The following is a 19,161-nucleotide window of genomic DNA, read 5'->3' as shown; positions in this document are numbered from 1 at the left end:
CTGCTTAATAAATGTTCACCGCATCATCCTTGAGCGGTTCTTGGGATCAGGAGAACAATCAGCCTTGAAGTGCAAACACTAAAAGCACTAGAAACAAACATTCCCTAAAGTAATATATGCCCCAAATTTCTAAAATGAGACCAGAACTTATGCATAAAGAGATCACATATACATATTTTCTTTTCTATTGACTTGTTGCTGGATCTTTATGTGAATTTTTAATTTTGATTTTAGGGAGAATTTGGAACAGATGTTTGAAGCTTTTTTCTGTCCTTAAGTAGATAGAGTAGAAAAATGACCACAGTGCAGATTTTAGCTTATACCTATGTCTGACCATCTGAATGTTTTTCAACGCAATTATCAAAGTAGATAAGACTATTTACACAGTTCTTAAATACTATATTTTATTCCTTAATATAGTTTGAATAGCACACTAGTATTTTCTAATGCTGATATTTAAAAAATATGTTATAATTCTTTATTATAAGCGTACTAACTACACTTACAGGGTACAGAGCCATGGGTATATTGCCAAAGAGGAAGGCTGGTAATTTCAGTCCTGTGGTTTATTAGTGCAGCCTGTGTATGTCATCGAGACCTTTATGAGATCAAGAATGTCTGATCTGAGAGTTTACTTTCTTACTCATTTTCATCTCTTCACTTACCTGTTGCCCTTGGTTCCATTGAATTAGTACCGACCCATGTGGATGGTCTTTAGGTAATTGACAATTGTGCAGTTAACAAAAGAGAAAATTGTTTACAAGTTCTGTTCTGGTGAATTCTAATATGCTGTTTGTGTGAGAATGTGTATAAGGATGGGCCATTATCTACACTGTATTTCTCAGATTGTCAGAATATTTCTCAGACATCAGAATTGAATACATTAATCATTCCTAGATATTGTAGGTACAGGTCTGTATCTAAAGTAAATCTTTGTATTTCTATAAAACTTTCAAATTGCTTTGCTACCTTCTATGAATAGAAGGAAATGGTGAGTTCTGTGTGCCTTGTATATTCTGGTATCCTATATAGTGCTGAGCATAAGAGCTTTATGACAAATGTACATTCTTTCAATACTTGATGAATGAAAATCAGAAACGTCATTTTAGACCGTGCAAACACACAGACATCAATGGATAGTGATGGCTTTGAAATCTCTGAGAAAGAAAACCTCTTGTTCAGTCTCCTAAATGGAAGTGGTGAGGAAAAAGCCAGTGGTTGGCTCAGAGCTCTGTTTTAGGAATATGATTGCCAGAACTTACATTCAGCTAGAGGACATTTCGGACTCTGAGAAAAAGCACCAATAATTGGCAGTGGGTGATTTCTGGTCATGGATGAACTCTCTCTTGATGTTTTCTTTGGGGAGAAATCCCATTTCAGAGACCGGAAGCCCACTCTTGCCATTGGGTCTTGGAGGGCAGCCCTCTTGCACTAACTTGAGCATGATGCACACACTTGCTTGGTATTCCTGCGGTGGGGCAGGCGGTGTCCTCCCTGGTGCAGCAGAAACTGTTTATACTCTGTGCAGCGAGCTCTGATGAGTCTTAGATGCTGGCTGTGTTCCCTACAAATGGAATGATCTTTGCATTTTAGGGGTTGGGGTCTTGATTGTCAGGGCATGTCTGGAGTTCCGGAGAGTCAGAGTGGGTGTGGAATGGAGGGGGCCAGAATCCAGGCAACTATCTCACAGCCAGTACCAGACAGGCTTAGGGAAGACACAGTCTTTATATGGTGAGGTGTGTTACTAAAAGCCCTGGGCAGGGAGTCAGAACACCTGTGGCGCCGACTGCCCTGATCCTTCTATTTAGTAGCTGTGATTTTTTTAGCAAATCATATGTGAATGTTCTGAGCTTTGGGTTTTGGTTCTGAAAGTCAAATCTTGGGGCATTAAGTGAGGTAGATTCTGCATTTCTGAGATGCTGCATTTACAATATGAAAGGCCCTCTGTTGCCTCACAAGAGGTGGATTGACCACCTGGCAAGGAATAGCGAACTATTTCTTCATGATAGACTTTCTTGTATAACAGAAATAGGAACAAGCCCCATTCAAATTGCATTCTCTATGCAACAGATTTGCTTGCCTAATCTGATACCAGAATGTAGACTCTACACCATCAGTGACAGTTCAGGGCTAGAAGGAGATCTGTATCAGCCACCTCTTTTGCACCACTTGGCATCCTTTGACCTCCTGTTTCTGGATCCTTCGGCTGCCAGTGTTGTTCCAGCTGCCACTGTGGCAACCAGCTCTGCACAGACTTGTTGACTCTCGGGACTCAGTTAATGTGGTTCTCTTGCTGCCTGCTGAGGTTCCACGGTTTCATACCCAGGGATGCATGGGACTAGTTTGTCCCTTTAAGCACACTATTCTTTCCTGTTTTATTATCAATATATCAAAGGATCATAAGTAGGAATGACCACCTAAATTCTCTAGACATCATGATGCTACGCCCTGAAGAGACAAACAGGTTCTAACCTCACCATTTCTAATGGTACCATAGCTTGGCTTTATTTAGGAACATGTTTCCTTCATTGCAACATTTATTCTTATATCCAGGTATCCCTCACTTTTCGAAAGATCGCATTAGGCCCCTTTGCTTTTGTGAAAGACCTATATTGGTAACTGTTTTCACTAACTGAAAAAAATCTGAGGAGGATTTTTGTTTTTATGGAAAAGGTGAAGAGTGAAAATAGCGTTTGGTGTTTGTTTCCCAGTGAGTCATTATGGAGGCAACGCGCACCCCGAGAGGGTCGGGGGTGTCCCCATCCAGCTCCTTGCCTGGGAATTACACTCGGCGACAAGCCTCCAGAGCTTCGAATTGTATCTGTGAGCTTCTGTGCTTTATCTCAATTTAGTTTGTGCATCTGTTAGCGAGATGTCGTCTAAGGTATCAGAAAAGCTTAAGAGAGGTTACTTTTTGAATCTGGCAATGCTGGAAACATTTTCCATATAAATGAATGATCATTGCTTCTTTGCTTTAGGTCATTTTGGTTTATGAAAGCTTTCACAAGAACACTCGACTTTCAGAGAGAGGGGGTTGCGGGGAAACCACAGTTAGAATAATGCCAGGGTAAGCAACTTGATTTCCTTTTGGATATTGGATCTTAATATTATTACGTTATTAAAATACTATAGTATTTGTATTTTACATAGTTGTGTTTGTTAGTGGCTCTTTGGGGCTTTATACAAATTCGGGGAAAGGTGGAATTGCTGAAGACAAGACCTAGTATTGACCCCGGGATTGGGTCGGTGAATACAGCAGTCACTGCCAAGATGGATAACATCGGTGTGTGGACAAAGGGCAAATGCAAATCTAGAGAGAGAGAGAGAGAGAGAGAGAGAGAAAACCAGTCATAGGAAGGAAGAAATATTTGTATAGAAATAATCAGAAATCAGAGGACTCTATTATATTGAAATAAACTTGTGTATAATATCAAGAAAATTAAAAATAATGTGACAGTTTTCCTTGTGATCTGTACACAGTCACAGGACACAAACCATTACTAAACTCATATAACAGAGTAAAGCAAAAACACCTAAAGACTTGGAAAAGACAATCTCATCTAAGGTTATCTGAGATCAAATCCCTGTTCACTCATGGGATTCAGCCTAATTCAAGAAAGACTTATTGAACCCCTACCACATACAACACATTAAGCTACATAGAAAGGGTGATGCAGATTAAAGAAATAATTGCAGACCTCAAAAGATTGACACTTTGAAGATAAGTCAAGCAAAAATATTTCAAATACTAGGTGGAGTATGATAAGCACACAAGAGACACAAATGCAATTTTATTTTACTTCCAAGTAAGATTAAATCAATTTTGGTTGGGGATCAAAAAGGACTTCATTATAGACGACAATAGCCCCCCTCTCTTGCCCTGCCACATTCACACACATATAAACAATTATTGCCAAGAAACATATGGAAACATATTTAACCTCACTAATAATTGAAGGAATATGAATTAAAACAAATGTAGAGGGAAGAATTTATTTTAAACGCTTAAATTTATCTCTCCCTATGTCAGGTTTTTGTCTCAGTAAGGCCTAGCTTGACCACCCATATAAGATAGGAGCCCACATCACTCTCTTTTCCCTGACCCTGAATTACTTTCTTCATAATCCCAGCACTGTCGGGAATTGTACATACATCCTATATACATACTACACTACATGTATGCTATATATATTATATACCACATATATAATATATATAGTATTTTGCAGAATTTACATTAAAGACAAAATACATAAACCACAATTTTGTTTGTTTATTCACAAGATAAAATAAGCTATAAACAAAGAAATAATAAGTAATGTTTATCTCATCTGTGAAATGTGAGCTCAATAAGGAGAAGGACTTCAATGTATTCCATTCACTGCTGTATCCTTAGCTCCTAGAGCAAACCTGGCAGAAGGCAGATATTTAATAAATTTCTGGAATGAATAAAAAAATGAATGACTGAAAGCAAGTCTTCAATTTTTTTCCTCCACGTGGAGAGCCAAAAGATCCTAAGACGCCAAGATTAGAAATCCAATTAGTGGGGAAAGGATTCTTAGATCTCTGGCAGTTTTTAAGCCCTAATTATCAGAACAAGAGCACAGAGGGTTCTTGGGCGGTGGCCTGAGAAGTAATAAAATGATATTTTGCTTCTCACTCAGTATTATTCCTGAAGCACATTCACCTCAAAAACCTTACAGGGAAGAAGGTGCTGAATCCAGAAGAGGATTCAGGCATTTCTCAATGCTGTCTGAGATACCATGTTATTCGTGAAAGCCTCCAACATGCAACCCGCACAACAATAGGTACGTTTTTCACTATCAAACTGGGGCTACGGTCATTTTAACAATGCCTGAGCGTGAGCAAGTAGACAGCATCATACTTGGCTAGTGGGAGTATAACTTGGCCTAGAGTTTTAAAAGTATCACTTTATAACATTTATCAAATATCAATACTTTTCATTTTAGAAATTCCTTTTTCAGGAATGTATGTTTTAGGCAAGTGACTTACCTTCTTTAGGCTGTTCTTTCCTCATGTATGGAATGGGACTCATGATAATGAGGGTTAAACGAGGTAATGCAGGTATTTAGCTCAGTGCTAGGCACAGAGTAAACAGTAAGTAAATGATGGTAATTATGGTTGTTAGATATGCACAGAAATATTAATTTCAGTATTATTTATAGTTGTGGAAAATTAGAATCAAACTAAATATCAAGTAGTAGGGAACAGGGTAAATGCCTTTGTCATTCATGCTATGGAAAACTATAGAGCAATTAAGCGTAGTATTTTGAAGAATATTTAATGACATAAAAATGTCCAATAGGAGGAAAAAAGCTAACATGTGTTCCAATGCTCACTGTATGATAGCCTCTGCTTGTTTTAATATTTTTGAAAAATCTACACCATGAATCTACAATATAGGTACAGTTTTCTCTATTTATAATTAAAGAAACTGAGCCCATTGAGGTTACATGGTTGGTAATTGTCAGAATTTGTTGTTGAACTGTATTTATAGAGAAAACAGATTGGAATTTTATCTATATATGTATAGATATGTTTATATATATTTTATGTGTATAGATATATATGTATCTATGTATATGCATATATATGTATATACAATATCAATATGTGAACAAAGTTCTGGATGCTGAGATTTCAGGCAAGTTTAATTTTTTTTTTTTCTTGGAGAGGGAGAGAGGGAGGTGGGGAGGAGCAGAGGGAGAGAAAGAATCCCAAGCAGACTCCACTCCCAGTGTGGAGCCTGGTGCGGGGCTCGATCTCACAACCCTGAGATCATGACCTGAGCCGAAATCAAGAGTCAGACACTTAGCTGACTGAGCCACTGAGGCACCCCAAGTTTAATTATTTTTAAAATGCTTTTGTATTTTCCAAATTGTATGCAATAGGTATATATTAGTTTTGATAAAAGAAAAAATATGAATAGGTCAAAGTAATAGAATAGCTTTTTTTAAAGGAAGTAGTATGAAGACACTTGTAAAAGAGAACATGGAAAACACAGAAAAGTTGGGAATCCCCGGTGCGTCTGGTTAATCAGAAGAGTCTTGTGTTAATCAGCGTGTAAGTAGAGGCAAAGTGGCTTTGAGTTTCTTGATCAAGTTTATGCGCAAACATTTCAGTTAGCAAATATTTTCAAGGAGAAGAGTAATTTTCTCTGATGTTAATCAGACACAGGTTAAAGAGAAATGACTTTAATTTTGTCTAAATTGGGTTTGAAGTTTCAGGATGACATATATAGCTTTTATAAGGAAAGTGGAAATACAGGGACAGTAGCTTTTGATAAAGAGGAACAACTGAAGTTATTGTTGAAATGTAGTGAGTGAGTGCAATCTCTCTGAATGAGAAAGAAATGCCATCTTGGTGAAAACATCGGCATTTAGGGGAAATGAAAAGGAAAATGAGTCAGAGAAGGAAACCCAAAAGTAACTTTCATGGGAGCAAGAAAGATACTGTATTCGAGAAAATAAGGAAAATGTAATATGTTGTTAAGATGTCAAGGAGGACGAAGAGTGAAAAAAGGTAATTGGATTTGGTGCTTAGGATTTATCCACAATTTCAGAACATTGGTGGCGACAGAAGCCGGATTGTAAACTGTTAGATTATGTGGATGTGAATCGAGGTTAAGAGGCAACTACTATTCAAGAGACTTGATGACTGGGAAGGGTTATTTCTGTGGTGAAGGGAGAAGGGTGTGAGGTACAGGAAAATAAATCAGCTGTAAAGAAGTTGTATGAAGGAGAAAGGCAAAAAGGGTTGGAAAAATTCCCAAGGGATGTTGTACAGAGTGAGATCAAAAGTAAGTAGAGTGAGTGAACTTTGGCAAAGAGAAGAGGTATCATCTTTTCCCCCTCAGATAGCAAAGAGAACAAGAGGATTGCAAATACTCAGTGAGGTTTTATAGATACAGTGAGAGATTAGGAAATTGAGGGACCTTGTTTCAGAGGGTCTCAATATTCTTGGTCAAACGGGAAATGAGGTCATCTGTCTAGAATACAAGGTAATGGGTGGGATTGGTTACTTAAGGATAGCAAAAAAGATGTGTGAAAATCGCTGTGGGAAGATGGCGTAGCTCATTACACCAAGATAAATGAAACAATTTCCAGGTAGCAGTGTGCCCATGTGATTTTGGAGAGCATGGTTTTCCAGTTCAGGTTAGTCAGTGTCTTTGGCAGCACTCAGGAGCCTGGAACCATGCTCAAGAAATCATATTAACAGGTAGCATTTATGGAATGATCTGAGTTTATAAAATGCATTACACATGTCCTCTCATACAGAGTAAACTGGTAGTTGATCAAGACTGGCAATGGACAGGGTGGGAATTTTCCTGTACCGTTAGGGTGGGCTGCCTTGAGATTGTTGCCCCCAAATGCACAGAGAAGCCAATGAAACCATGCCAATGTGTGGGATGAGGAGACTAGGGATCATAATGAGGTTAAAGGGCATGTTCTGTAGCAACAACAGGAAGTGTGGGAAGTTACGATTTTGTGGTCAGAGAGAATTGCGTTTTGTTTTATGACATAGATTATAGAAAAAATAAATATCTCTCAAACTTTTAGCTAGTTAACTCAATTAATAAAAAAAAATCTCTTTCATTGATTTCTGCAGATATTTTATCATAAATTAAATTATTATATTTGGTCAGATTTATTTTTAGGCTTTGAAATATTTTTAAAATATCTTTTAATTTTTATTTTATATAATAACCTGATATTTCTGGCTTCTCTCTGATCCAATAAATTATATCTACAGCTCTATCTTTATTTGAATACATCCATGTCTATAGTTATTTGAATACCTCCATGTCTATAGTTATTTGAATACATCCATGTCTACAGTTATGTCTATGTCTGCATCTCTATCTATGTGTCTAGTTTTGATTGATTGGTCTTGCATTAAACCTATATATTAACTTAGCTGACATTTTATCATGTATAGCATTCATGTCCAGAAATAAAGTATTCATTCTTTACTTCTCCAAGTAAAAAAGAAAAAATCCCTTAATATTTCAGGTCATATGAATCATGTTCGATATGTGTATGTTTTTTTAAATCTGAAAACTTTATTAAATTATTAAAATAATTCTAATGATTTATTTTATTTTTAAAGATTTTATTTATTTATTTGAGAGAGAGAGAGCAAGGGAGAGCACGAGCAGAAGGGAGGGGCAGAGGGAGAGGGAGAAGCAGATTCCCTGCTGAGCAGGGAGCCTGACATGGGGCTCGATCCCAGGACCCTGAGATCATGACCTCAGCTGAAGGCAGATGCTTAACTGACTCAGCCACCCAGGTGCCCCTCTAATAATTTGTTTTAGTTGATTTGGGGGGTTTTATAGATAAAATTATAATAAAAATGATTGTTTTTCTCTCCATATTTATAGTATTTTTATTCATTTTCTTTATTTTATAACCAGCACTTTCATTTCTTCATTTATTGCAAAACTAGAATTTTAAACACAATATTAATAAACTTAAGCTTATATTTTTATTTAAAAGACACACCTTTAAAATGCCTTTTCAGTATTTAGCATAGGTATTCTTTATCATGTTACCGAACATTGGGAATGATGTATTGGAACTTATTAGATAACTTCTCTGGCACAGTTCAACAATTTTAGGAAGCCACTTCTAGCCAAGTAAAGCCCGCAAGACCACCTGAGAGGAAAAACCTGAGCGACCTAGGCCTGTGCTTGGAGATCTGGCTCTTGACTATCAGTCTGCTCACCCTTACTTTGTTTCCACCATCCAACTCATAAATAGTAATTTTCATGTCCTGGTTCTTCTTGGTACCAACTTTCTTTAGCACAATCTGCTATTGGCCATTATCCCAGCTTTAATCAGCCGCCTTTATTCACAGACTCTGCAATTGTTTCTTCTCTGTTTCCTGTGCTCAGAAACAAACACATGTCAGCAACCTCTTTTTCAAGGCTCTTGGAACATTCCCATCAGTCTTCTGCTCTCCAGGGCTTCTTGATGGGACCTGGGCGAATCTCATTCTGTTCCTAAATCTTTTCAGCATCGACAAAATTTATTATATTTTTTTCTTGTTGAACTAAAATGCCACTTAAAATGACTTATTCACATTGGGAAACTCTTGCATTTTGGAGATAACCTACTTAGTTATAGTGGGTTATTTTATATGGTATAACTAATTTCTGTATGTTAGTCCATCATTTTAAAAATAGATTTTTCACACCTATGTTCATAAGTGAGATAGAGTGTTTTGGCATTAAACAGATTTGAGTGGGAAAGACCACATTTTTTTTTTGTGAAATAAGTTAAGTAATTTCAGAATTTTTTCCTAGGTTTTTAAATGTGAATTACAACGAAATCATCAATTTGAATGCTTGAAAGATTTCTCCAAAGGGCTTGTCAGGTTTAACTGACCGCCTTCTGCAACTGTGGTTGAGCATAGTTCTTGGATGACTTTCACTCTATAACTGAAATAGTTCTTTGTAAGGTTTCTAGCTTAATTCTGGAGATTTCATATTAAAATTTATCAGAAACTTATCATTCTCATTTTGATTTTCAAATTTATTACATTTTTGTTCATATTCTTTAAATTTTAAACCACAAGTTTTTTTATAACTTTAGTTGAATTGTCTATTAAATAATAAGAGAATGTAAATTTAAAAATTATTTTTAATAAAAATATTTTAACTGCATTTATTGTATTTATATTTGGTATTTCATTTTTTTCTAAATATTCTGATTTTTCTTCAATTCAATTACTTTATCAGGAAATATTTCTAAACATTTATAAGTATTTTACTTTTAATTTATAAATTGATATGTTGTAGTCAATGCATTAAAAGTAAGAATTAATATACCCATATATTATATTTAGTTAGACTTTTTTGTGGCTTAGTAAATAGTTATATCAGGAATATTGATGTACCCTTGAAAATAAGATGTATATTGTATATATATAATAGTATAAATAACACTATGATAAAGTGTTCCTTTATAAGTATATAGAGTATACATTTAATAAAGTATAAAATAAAGTAGTATTCATGAAAATACCACACATTTTCTTCTTTGATGAGAATTGTTTAAAAACTGTGTAAAACATATCAGAATTCCTGGATAGTGGGGCAAAAACCTGTATAGGCTGTCCTATAAATAGTGAACATGTCAATGCATGAAGGCTCATGTTTCTGCAGCCTATCTTGAATAAAATAACAAATACCCACCAACCACACTGGAAGAAAGACTGAATTATCTTTCTCTTCTATGGAAATGATAGTAAAAAACATTGCTATACCAGAAGAGTTCTATATCTGTCAAAGAAATTGAATTCATGAACACCTCCAACAAAGAAAGCTTTGGGCCTAGATGGCTTCAATGGCAAGTTTTACCAAACACTTAAAGAAGATATAATATCATGCATACACAAGCCCTTCTAGAAATATGACAATCATCTGATTTAATGATCTCGGCATTACCATAATTCTAAAATTAAAGATATTACAAGAAAAATAAAAAGCTAAAGACCATTACCTGTTAGGATCACAGATGCAAACATCTTTAGCAAAATCCTAGCAAATCGCGAGCACAGGTTCCTGATGGTTTCACTTATATGTGAAACATAAGGAATAGAGGGGAGCACCACAGGGGAAGGGAGGGAAAACTGAACTGGAAGAAATCAGAGAGGGAGACAAACCATGGGAGACTCTGGACTCCAGGAAACAAACTGAGGGTTACAGAAGGGAGGGGGTGGGGGGATGGGGTAGGTGTGGTGATGAGCACTGGGTGTTATATGCAACTAATGAATCATTGAACACTACATCAAAAACTAATGATGTACTATATGCTGGCTAACTGAATATAATTAAAAAAAAGAAAAAAATGCTAACAAATTAAATTCAGTAGTATAAAATATGATAATACACCACGACCGATGGGTTTATATTAAGAATGCAAGACTACTTAAACATTAAAGAAATCAATCAATACAATTTATATCAACAGACTAAAGAAGAGAAATCATATAATCATTTTAAAAACACACAGAAGAGCATTTGACAAAATTTGACATCCTTTCAAGGAAAAAACTCTCAGCAAACTAGGAATAACAAGGAACTTCCTCAATCTGATGAAGGACCTTGTTAGAAGAAGTGGAAATTTAGGGGCGGCTAGGTGACTCAGTCCTTAAGCGTCTGCCTTTGGCTCAGGTGATGATCCCAGAGTCCTGGGATCGAGGCCTGCATCAGGCTCCCTGCTCAGCGGGGAGCCTCCTTCTCCCTCTCCCACTCCCCCTGCTTGTGTTCCCTGGCTCGCTGTGTCTCTCTCTGTCAAATAAATAAATAAAATCTTAAAAAAAAAAAAAAGAAGAGGAAATTTGGACACACAGAGAAAAAGCTGTGAGAGGACACAGTGACAAGGCAGCTATGTGCAAGCCAAGGAAAGAGGCCTCAGAAGAAATCAAACCTGATACCCTGATCTTGGACTTTTACTCTTCTGAGCCGTGAGAAATACATTCCTCTGGCTTACGTCATCCAGACTGTGGTACTTTGTTATGGCAGTCTGGCAAACTAATACAGGTATCCACACACACACACACACACACACACACACACACATACACAGTTAACATCAAACTTAATGGTGAAAGATTGAATTTTTAAGATTGGGAACAAAGCAAGGATGCCCCCTTTTACCACTACTTTTCAAAATCATAGTGAAAGTCCTAGGCAGTTCAATAATATAAGAAAAATAATAAGTAGTATATAAATTAGAAAGGGAGAAATGATACTATCCCTATTTATACACAATTTTGGGGAATTATGTACATATCTAAGGAATCTATAAAAAAGCTCTTATAACTAACAAGTGAGTTTAGGAAGGTCACAGGATAAATGGTAAATATACAAAAATAAATTATATTTCTATATATAACAATAACAATTGAAAATTGAATTAAAATGTTTCCAAAAAAATCTCCAAAAATATAATGCCAAAAAAGAAAACACTTAGGTATAAATCTATTAAAATATATACAGAATCTGTGCTGAAAACCACAAAAGATTGATGAGAAAAATAAAAAAAAGATGAAAATAAATAGAAAGAAATGTTCATGGATTGAAGATTCAATATTGTTAACATGTCAATTTTCTTCAAGTGAACTATAGATCTGATGCACTCCCAATCAAGATCTGAAACAATGGTTTTTTTTTTTTTTTGCACATAGTAATGAAGTGATTCCAAAATTTATATGGAAAGGGGAAAGAACTAGAAGAGCCAAAGCACCTTGGAATGTGAAGAAAAATGCTAGGAAAACTCACCCAATTTTAAGACTTACTAAAAAGTTACAGAAATCAAGAGTGTGTGGTATGTGGGTAGACAGACCAGAATAGAGAATCCAGAAATAGACTCATACTGATATGGTCAAATGGCTTTTAACAAAGGTGCAAAAGCAATTCACTGGAGAAGAGAATCTTTTCAACAAATAGTGCTAAAATAATTAAACATCCACAGGCAAAAAACAAAAACAAAAAGAGAAAAACACAACGCACACAAAAACAAACCTCCAACAGACCTGTGCCTTGCACTCAATACAAAAATTAACCCCAAACAGATGATAGACGTAAATGTGAAACCTAAAATTGTTAAATTTCTAGGAGAAAACATCAGAGAAATTCTCTGTGATCTTGGGTTATTTAAAGAGTTCTTAGAATTATTTGGTGTCTTTGTGATGACAAAACACAATTAAAAAATGGATGAGTTAAACTTCATCAAAATTAAAAATTTCTTTGCAAAAGTTACTTTCAAGGAAATGAAAAGACAAACCAAAAACAGGGTGAAAATATTTTAAATCACACATCTCATAAAGATGTATTAAGTATGTATGAAAACTCTCAAAAGTAATATTAAGAAATATTAAAAATGAGTAAAAGATCAGATTAGACACCTCACCAAAGAACACACACAGCTGACAAATAAATGCATATAAAGATTAGTCATTAGAAAAATGCAGATTAAAATAGATATCACTACATACATATTAGGATGAGAAAAACAAACAGGTGAACAAAAAAACCTAAAGTGCTCGTGAGAATATACAAGGGGAGTTCCCTTATATTGCTAGTGAAAAAGCAAAATGAAAGACAGACATTTCAGAAAATAGTTTAGAAGTTCCGTTATAAAGGTCAGTCTATACCTACTACATGACCTAGAAACTATTCCACAGTATTATACTCAAAAGAAATAACTTGTATTCCTACAAAAAAACTTTACAGGTATTTTATTCATAATTTTCCCAACTGGAAATAACCCAAATATTCTTCACAGGGGGAATTGGGAATTAATGTACATACATACATTGTACTGTATGTAAATTAAAAATGAATAAAGCAAAACAAAAAATCATCTATGAAGAGATGATGAAGAAGATCAGATATTAAAAAAAGAATATCAGATATAAAATAAGAGAAAGTGTTCTGGAGGTATGTTATGTAACTAATAGAATTTTGTTTTTTTTGTATTTTTTTGATGTTTTGGTCTTAATTTTTAAAATTTGCTATATTATGATTTCCTTTTTTTCCACAAAAGAAAACTTGGATTAGCCTCTTGGTATTCAAAATATTCTTGTTTAAAAAAATAAAGATGATGATCTGCAATTTAACACTTAATATTAACTTGTGATACTTTAAAAAAACATTTGTTAAATGTAGAATTTTATGAATATTCCAATTTAATTTTAATTTTTAATTTTAATTTTTTTCATGTTAAAACACTCATAATTGAAGTATTTTTATTTTATGTACAATGAGTTAGCATTAAGTTACGTATGCTGGATATCTCCAGTTAAGGTAGATCTCTTGGATGACCCATTCAAGAAGTTCCCTTAAGCCAACTTAATCCTTTGGGCACTGATGGAAACATGGTGGCACTTATGGGGGCTGTATTTCTGCATCAGACTGTGACAGTTTGAGCAGACATGTCAAGAACGAGGACCCTGGCCAGATTTCCTCAGATGGCTCCAGGAACGCTGCTGGTAGACCCATCTTGCTCTCTTGGATGCAACGAGGCAAAAAACCCAACTTAATTTTTAAATTGAGGACAATTTTGCCACTAATGGGTTCTGTAAATGGAAATAAGTAAAGTAAGAAATCATGTACTTAGTTTTGCCTTTCTTTTTAAATTTGTCCCTGACACTTCTCACATATATGAATCTAACACTCTGCAGCTATGTTTTTTTATGACTTCGCTTTAACACAAAAAGCTTAAAGATTATATTTGTTAACGGTATTTCTCCTTATATCAATCTTCTCATTCTGTGGAGTTTCAGTTCAGTAATTATTATATATCTGTAATATAGTTGTGTCTTCACATGTGCATTCTTTCTTAAATTCAATCATTAGTTCTCTGGAATGCACATTCATGATTTTTATAGAAAAGTTAATTAGTAAATTTTCCAAGGCTTTGTTAAACCTGAAAACGTCTTTCTGTTGTGCAAACAGATGAATGATAATTTGTCTATATTCAGTCAATATGGGTGATATGTTATCCCATATGAACAAATGTGATATGATTTTTAATAAACAAATGTGATATGACTTTAGTGCTTGAAATTTATATAATTAGTTTTTTTATTTAAATCCATATTTCTTTCTTTTTTTAAAGACTTTATTATTTATTTGTCAGAGAGAGCGCAAACAGGGGGAGTGGCAGGCAGAGGGAGAAGCAGACTCCCCGCTGAGCAGGGACCCTGATGCGGGACTTGATCCCAGAACTCCGGGATCATGACCTGAGCTGAAGGCAGACACTTAACCAGCTGAGCCACCCAGGCGTCCCTAAATCCGTATTTCTTATATAGGCTAGATTTCAGTGCTCTTATTACTCAATAATCTTACTATTCCTCCAGGTGTTGGTTTTTATCTCATTCATTTTGATTTATTTGGGAATGTCTATTACTTATTGGCAATGTGAATATGGTATAGTTGGGTCCAAGGGCTGCTGGGGTCCTCAGCAGTGCCTGAAGTTCCAGTGGATAAGACGAGATCAGGCTGCAGCAGTGGCCAGAGCCAGGAGCGTAGATACACTCGGCTGTGGGGGCCAGCTGCAGGTACCCATGTGATGGCCAGGGATGGTTGCAGACACACATGTAGTGGTGGGGCCCAGGGCAGGAAGCACGGGCTGGGGCCAACTGTGGGTACACTGGCAGTGGCAGGAGCCCTGGTGGTCAGTGTGCATTACTCTGTTCTCTGGGTCTTGCCACAGTGCGTGGCAGGGGATGCCAGTGACAGTAGACAGGGCTTGGTCTGGGCCCATACTCAGCTGTGAAGGCCCTGGGTGTTGTTGTCAGTGTGTTTTCCTGTGGTTGCACAGTCTCCCTGAAGGTGTGTGCTCTGCTGTGGAAGGTGGCGACAGGTGTCAGGTCAGTGGCATGAAAGTGCACAGCTGGAGGGGGTAGTCCTGAGTTCCTGCATGGTGGTGGTGGGGGGGGTCAGCTGCAGTAATCCAGCCTGGTATCCTGCACTCATGAAGCTGGGGAGGACTGGGCTGCCTGCCAGAGCTCCAGCAGGGCAGGGGGCGCGGTAGGGAGTGGGAGGTACTCAGATGCATCAGCATTTGCTAATACTGGTGGGGTGAAGCTGGGGAAATCTGCAGGGTGACTGCACTGCCCATTGGTTTTTTCATGGCAAATTTGTCTGCAGAGCAGGTCACTGTGAACCATGATCACTCCTGCTGGGGGGCTGCACTTGGAAACCCCTGCTTTTCTTCCTTATTTCTAAATGCCTCTACAGATCTCAGTTTTGCCAGTCTGAGCTGAGTGAAGCTTAAGTGGGACCTTCATGCAGTGCCCTGAATGGTTGGGGAAACTGGTTGCACACCCCCACTCTTCTTTTCTAAGTGAGGGCAACTCTTCCTAGCTGGGAAGTTCCCTTTTGGCTCTGAGCAATGTTGGCATGGGGGTTGGGATGATGCAGGCAAAATGAAGCTGTTTTCCTTCTCTTGTTCGGTTATTTTTAGACTTTTTGTTTTAATATGTTGCTGAAGTTTCTTAAGTGGACTCCAGAGGGGCCCCCCCCAGTACTGTTTTTGTTCATGGATGGCTCTCTAATTGCCAATCTTTGTCGGGGGAGGCAGGCTGTCTGCTAGGGTTCTCCTAAATTGTCGTTTCGGAGATGTTCAGCTATCTCTCCCCCCTCCATCACATACTTTATAAATCAAGTCTTTTTTCACCCAGAAGTTCTTCTTATTTTTTTTTTTAGAGATTTTATTTATTTATTTGACAGAAAGAGAGAGACAACGAGAGATGGAACACAAGCAGGGGGAGTGGAAGAGGGAGAAGCAGGCTCCCCGCCGAGCAGGGAACGTGATGTGGGACTCGATCCCAGGACCCCAGGATCATGACCTGAGCCGAAGGCATTCGCTTAACCAACTGAGCCACCCAGGCGCCCAGTTCTTATTATTTTTATTGCTTTTTTCTCAGGTTTTTTACTGCTGAAGAATATTTACAAAGATCTATGGTTAGTTGTTTTTTTTTTTTTTAAAGATTTTATTTATTTTATTTGAGAGAGAGAGAGAACACAAGCAGGGGGAGAGGCAGAGGGAGAGGGAGAAGCAGACTACCTGCCAAGCAGGGAGCCCAATGTGGGACTTGATCCCAGGACCCTGGGACCTGAGCCAAAGGCAGACGCTTAACCGACTGAGCCACCCAGGCGCCCCTATGATTAGTTTTGTTCAATAATATATATTTGAATATAATTTGTTAATCTTTTTGAATGATGCATATTTTCTTATTTAAATTATTTTATATGGATTTAGTGGAAGAAAACTTTGGTCACTGCTACTCATTCAACCATCATTGGTAAAGCTGCAAAATCATGTGTATCAAATATTATTAATTTGTCTTGTTAGTGTGAAGTCATAATTATGACTATTAATTATAATTCTGAGCCATAAAATAGTGAAAATTTCAAGTCTTGTTGACTTGTTGGCACTTAATAAATGGCCGTAGGCTAGCATGCTTTTGTGAAGTGGTGCTTCTGTCATTTGTCTATTTTCTTCCCCTTGCTTTCAATGTGCATGTTATTAAAACCATCCTCTTCCCTAAACAATGCATTCCTTCTGATGTTGTGAGTTTCATTTGTTAGGAACCAAGAACAAGTTAACCCAATTTATTATAATAATACCTAAAACAGGAGTAATGGCTTCTGAGTAAGAACTTGAAGTCTTATTCTAAAAGTGATGTATGCGACTTAACAGCAAATGAACATTGTGATATTTAGTGCTGTTGGTCAGGGACCTTATTTTCTTATTTACCTATTATTTACTGCTCCTCAGATGTTTGGGATTTCCACTGTAAATATAATGTTATATAATATTTTTCAAATGTGTCCTTTCAAGCCTGTGACTCCTTGGTTGATCTCACTACACAAAAAGACAAATCTCCTTTGACAGAGAAGCTGTATCTTCCTTCTCACCTCTTGGAAGTTGAAGGGATAATGAATGTCACATTTCACGCTAATTCATCCTGACAGTCTTACTCAAATCTTGGACATGAGCATTTCCCAGGGAGCAGGGCTCTGTGCCCCATGAAATATGCAAGTTCACATGATGTATCAAAGTGACTCAGCTAAGTGGTTTCCAGGACCGTTTGCTGTCTTCTGGATGAAAATCACAAGTCCCACACTTAAAGTTGAAGACATTTTGTGTAAGGCCCAGAAGGAACCGAGAGTGAATCACCAACTGACTTTACATGGGAAAAAAAGAGTGAAGAAACTAAGGTCACTTAGAAAAGACTCAGGTGCCAACACAGAGAGTATCACAGACGGTTTCTCCTAAGGGAGTGCCTTCCTCTGGAGGCATTTTTTCCCCCCTGGGCTATGTTTCCCATTTGAAAAAGGGTCCATTGAATAAAAAGATGTCAGTTGTTCTTGTAACTACTAGTTAGTGAGGTCATTAAAGATCAGTGATGTGGTTTGTCTAAGACAAAATGAAAAGAAAAAATATTAATGAATATATTAATAAAGGAAAACTGAAAACTTGTTATGAATATAGCCTATTGGACCTAGTGACATTAATATTAATTTGAAGGAATGGAAGGTAGGTAAGGGAAAAGAAGAGTGACAAGATCCACTTGTATGAACCAAGGAAGTTGAAAACATTTGAACTGTTTGTATCAAACGTATTATTAGCAAATCGATTTAACATGACGTTTAAGAATATGAGTTTGGAATCAGATAAAGTTATACTTTAATCACAGATCTATAACTTATAAGTTTCGTTATGTTAGGGTGTTAGGGGTATTGGGAGAATTAAATGGAGTCCTGTTTTTTTGTAGCAGTCAGGTTTAAAAAAAATCTGTACACAGAAAATTCCATCATAAGTACCTTAAATATTAAGGAAAATTTTATATAACAAGAATATTGGAGATTGGGTCATTCCAGGGTTGATTAATTCAGTGGCTTAACAGAATCATCAAGTTCTCTGGTTCTCTCCGTCTTTCTGCTCTGCCATTCTCATCCTTTTGGCTTATTTTCATAAACTGTCACCACAATCCCAAGAGGTTACTGCAGATCTAAGAGTTGAATAAAGGTAAAATAATGTCCAGATAAGGGAATGGTTCTTACTAAGCTCTTATTATCAGTGAGAAATATCTTTTCCAGGATCCCCACAGCAGATCCCCTTTGATCTTATTGGCCAGGACTGTGTCAAATGCCATTTCCTGGCTGGGTAGATGAGATTGTTTCAATGAGCTGTGACCAGTCATGATATTCCTCCTATGTTTGGAGCTGAACAAAGCACCATATGCACATAGTGATGGTGGGCCGATATTCAAATGCGTCCTGTTTCTGTGGAAGAAAGTGACTGTCAGGCAACAAAGAGTGTCTGTCAGAGTATATGACACTTTACTATATGATATTTTACTATGTGATACTCTACTAAAGTGCTTGGCATAATCAATGTGAAATAATTACTAGATATTATTAGAACTTTGGAAAACATTTTTAATGAATGTTTGTTGTATTAAGAATATTCAGATCTGCTGTAGAGAATAAGAGAAACAAATACTTCAGGAAGATAAATGAAACTCATTATTGATAATAAGTAAGGAAGTCATTTCTGAGGCATGCTAGACATAGAATAAACCAAAGGAGTTAGTAAAGAGAGCATACATATATAGGAC

At 36.6% G+C, this 19,161-nt stretch overlaps 1 pseudogene; it reads left to right on the top strand.

The window, feature by feature from the left end:
* Positions 1-2,872: 2,872 nt before the first annotated feature.
* The window catches only part of LOC114210109 (uncharacterized), a 79,707-nt pseudogene continuing 63,418 nt past the window's right edge, over positions 2,873-19,161 (top strand).

The sequence above is a fragment of the Eumetopias jubatus genome, unplaced genomic scaffold (genome assembly GCF_037043125.1).
Source record: "Eumetopias jubatus isolate StellerSeaLion01/CBP00866 unplaced genomic scaffold, mEumJub1_p1.0 scaffold_2, whole genome shotgun sequence".
NCBI classification, from domain to species: Eukaryota; Metazoa; Chordata; class Mammalia; order Carnivora; family Otariidae; genus Eumetopias; species Eumetopias jubatus.
The sequence above is the reverse complement of the archived record's forward strand: the minus strand, read 5'-3'. Positions and strand labels throughout refer to the sequence as shown.